This window comes from Varroa jacobsoni, unplaced genomic scaffold, assembly GCF_002532875.2.
Source record: "Varroa jacobsoni isolate VJ856 unplaced genomic scaffold, vjacob_1.0 scaffold_1098, whole genome shotgun sequence".
Taxonomy (NCBI): Eukaryota; Metazoa; Arthropoda; class Arachnida; order Mesostigmata; family Varroidae; genus Varroa; species Varroa jacobsoni.
Window position 1 is genome coordinate 1 of NW_019214000.1, and position 4,008 is coordinate 4,008.

The following is a 4,008-nucleotide window of genomic DNA, read 5'->3' on the forward strand; positions in this document are numbered from 1 at the left end:
AGCAGCAGCAGCAGCAGCAGCAGCAGCAGCAGCAGCAGCAGCAGCAGCAGCAGCAGCAGCAGCAGCAGCAGCAGCAGCAGCAGCAGCAGCAGCAGCAGCAGCAGCAGCAGCAGCAGCAGCAGCAGCAGCAGCAGCAGCAGCAGCAGCAGCAGCAGCAGCAGCAGCAGCAGCAGCAGCAGCAGGAAGTCGCTCTTTGTTGGGCATTGAGAGGATGACGAGGTGTTAATTATTACTATTACTAGTCCTAGTGCCTCTATTTCTAGGCGCGCACGTGACTATTATTTTGTCCGCGTTACCTAATGCACCCCACAATCTAACTCGTCTAGTCGCTACGTCTTTTTTCGCTTTTTGCTGCCATTGCTAAGGCTGCCGCGGTGTTTGCCCTATAAACGTGTTTGTCGGTCATCCTGTTCGCTTCCCATCTCAATGTCGCCTTTTCAGTCCATACTACTTAGACAACTACTAAAGCTACAACGGACGCCCACGCCGGGCTAAAATGGCCCCAAAATAACTACTCTTTTTCATTTCTTAGGGTGTGCAATAGGGATGGCTGTAGGCTGCTAGGCTTGTCGTGCCCTTTCTTTCTTGGCTCTTAGCGGCCATGTGCAATGGGAACTCGGTCTCTCCCTTGCTGTAACAACTCTCCCCTCGAAGCATTGTTGGCTGACAGCGAGTTATCGGAGCCGGCCTGGCGAAGATCCCTTCCCCTGCGGCTGTGTCGCTGAGGCAAGACACGGAACCAGCTCTCGCAACTCGAACTACTTCCACCATCTCATCATTTCCACTCTGGGCGCGTACTCTGTCGCTTGGCGGCACCAACACTCAACCATACCAGACTAGAAGAAACAGGAGCTCCAGCGTTCTTTGTGTGGTGAGGTCTTTGATTTGGTCAGCCTCTTTATCGGCGCCCCACGTCGTTCGAGCTGCTATCGCCTGTGGCCGTTACGGAATTGTAATATTAACTACGAAAAATATAAAAGATACAGGCGATAATAGCACATCACATCGACCAGCGACAGCATCAAGCGTCAGCATCAGAGGCGAATAATTCATTGTCGTGGTCATTATCTGATACTAGAAATGGAAATTGCGATTTCGGTTGCCTCGTGTATTCGGTAGTGTTTTTTTGTGTTTTCGTTTGCGCGCGTGACATTGTTTTTCCGCTATTAAAGGGTTTGGTATAGGATGAGAGCAACAGGAAGATTCTGAAGGAACGAACGTGTTCTAGTTTGAGGACAGTGTGGCGCGACACCCAGTAGTGTGAGATGTGCTACCAAACTTGTGCTAAATGTTTAGCGCGGCAAGCGCACTTAAACCGACTAGCCGATGATCAGAAACAGCTCCGGTAGTCCACGAAGTTCGAGCGGTTAACGCGAGAAGAGATAACGACAACATCAGGCAAAGTAGGAGTACAAATGCCAACAGCCGTGGGCCTTTATGAATTTACCACACTTCACTATCAACTGCCGCTACTCATTCCTTCGTCGCCTTCGCAGCATCAGGTCTTGTCGTCATTTGGGAAACCCCCTGACTGGTTCTCCACGGCGCCGGTAAGTAAATCCCAGGGGTTGCTGTCCGTGTGTGCTTGGCGATACACGGCTACAAGGAAACCACGTGAAAGTGATGACGACGATAAAAAAAAATGATTTCTAAAATGGCATTACACTGATGATAATATGACGATGCTACGATACTATGGCAGCTTGCCGCATGTCTATTTGTGAAATTACAGCCGGACAACGGTTCAAAAATGGAAAGGCGGGGGTGTCTGAGAGCGGGCAATATGGAGCCGTCAAAGCCGGAATAGGGGGCGACAAGGATGCGGCTGAACTCCTAAACAGAATCGAAATTTCGCGACACCTGCTATTGCGTTTATCCTATGAGAAGAATCAGTGTTTCGGGAATTTTTCCGCCACGTCAATTTTGGCCCTGACGATGGCGGTTAGCCCATAAATCATAGAAAAAAAAAAGGCAGATATGAATGGTGATTTACCTATCATAGGAAGCATAATAGATATCTATAGCTAAAGCTATTCTATTAGCTTTTTTTGTATTGTGTGATTCTGTTAGAGCTGAGTTCGCAGTCGACTGAAGGACATTGGCTATGCGAGATCAATAAACTAAACAAAGCTTACTTAGAAAATGAGTAGTTTATATGCCGAAGCCATCGTCACGATGTACGAACTGTACACGAAAGTCAATACTATTGAAGTACATACTTCAATCCGCAGTAGTCGAAGTGTTATTTGCTTGACGTCTATAACCAACTAAAGAATTCATTTACTGCTATCACGTGATAAAGACGATTTTGGTTTTAGTGACTCGACCGGACTGTTCGTTAAGCAGATGTCGTACTAAGAAAACGAAGCGTTCAAAAAGACCGCCTAAACTAAAACCACGATAACGTCCGAATTATAAAACGTAGATAAAATCGCATTGTTAAACAAAATAAATGGGAATATATTATATATTTTGATTGTCGTAGATACTCGACGTGACGTTGGGGAGTAGCCGATTGCAGGTGCTATTTGAACTCCAGTTTTTATATATTTTCCTAGGACCTATTTTCCCCTGTCATTGCTGGATCTGATATTTTTATATACCCTTTGTCTAGCAGCGTCAGCGCTATATATTATCAGTCTACAGGGGCCGATCCGCTCTCTGGAAACAAGAGTAATCCGAACACACCACAGAAGTTAGTGTCTTCTAATGATTAAGGTTGCTATCACTGAATTCATTTCGGTGATCGGACGAGCGAAAATTAGATGCCTAATCGATCGATATCGGTAGTTTTGTGACATTAATTTAACCAACTTTCTATGTATGTATGTATATGCAATTTAATGTTTTCAACAAACATGCTTAAATCGTGAATAGATACACTAAAGATTATGCGTTAGTTGTTTGCCTCCTTCTCGTGCAGAGGAAGTGGATAAATTTCATCGTTTAAAGCATACCGTAAAACGCAGACATCGATGTTAAAATTACGGTTATTCGTTCCCCTCAGAACTCTTCCCCACTTCGGCATCGATCCCATCATAATAAAGTTATACCGATCATACTAACGTGCAGCTAATTAGTGTACGATATAAAGGTACCTACCTGATAATTGTTTCCGTTCCGTGCTAAGGGACGTCACGCATCATATAAATTCATTTTACCGATTGCTTCGCTATTGTATGAGAAACAACGTGGTCTATAGAAAAGTATAGCTTCTCGCTTCAGCGGTGCTCGTCCACTGCAATACGTGGATCTAAAACCATATCATGCTTCAGTCTTTGCTTATCATTTCTGATGTCCCTTATGTCTATTCATCGTTCTAGTTCCACGAGGCTGATAAACGTAACCTTGCCGAGCAGCGAAAACAACCGCAATCCGCTACGAAGATCGCAGCAAGCCGTTGAGACAAACCGTTACATTATATTCCCTTATGCATAACAGTCTCTCAGGCAACTGTTGTGGTCATGCGCCTAGTGCAGTACATATCAGTATACACATGGATTAGGCAGGACTAAGCACCACACATTGTGTATATATACATACATATAAATTTTATGTATATATATATATATATATATATATATATATATAGTACTTTTGAAGAGAGCTATACAGTGAGGCTTAATTAGCTTTTATCACATCAACCGATGTCGTACCGTACGTGCGAACGTGAATACATCGTTAACAAACGCAATGATGCATAATCTCTAAAATCTGGTTGTTGGTTTAATGATTGGTAAATTTTTCTACGATGCCATTACATTAATGTAAATGTCAATGTGAAATCGAAGGTTTACTTTTCTGCAAAGCGAGACATTGTTGCTGCAGCGTCTCATCGCACTTGTTTCGCTTACCACGTATAGCATTTGGCTCGCTGACCCTTAGATTCCTACAAGGGACGCCGTATTTTTGACGTCGTCATTTAGGGGTGCAGGGGAGTTCCCAAGGCTGAATCTTTTCCGCGATCTGAGGTGTCCTCTTTTCCATCCCAAAGATATCTATGGTGTT

At 44.3% G+C, this 4,008-nt stretch overlaps 1 long non-coding RNA gene across 1 annotated transcript; it reads left to right on the top strand.

Moving 5' to 3' along the window:
- The first annotated feature begins 749 nt into the window (after positions 1-749).
- Positions 750-2,470, top strand: LOC147752659 (uncharacterized). The gene is made up of 2 exons (XR_015313510.1): positions 750-1,550; positions 1,733-2,470. It is a non-coding gene; the product is annotated as an uncharacterized LOC147752659 (long non-coding RNA).
- The last annotated feature ends 1,538 nt before the right edge of the window (positions 2,471-4,008 follow it).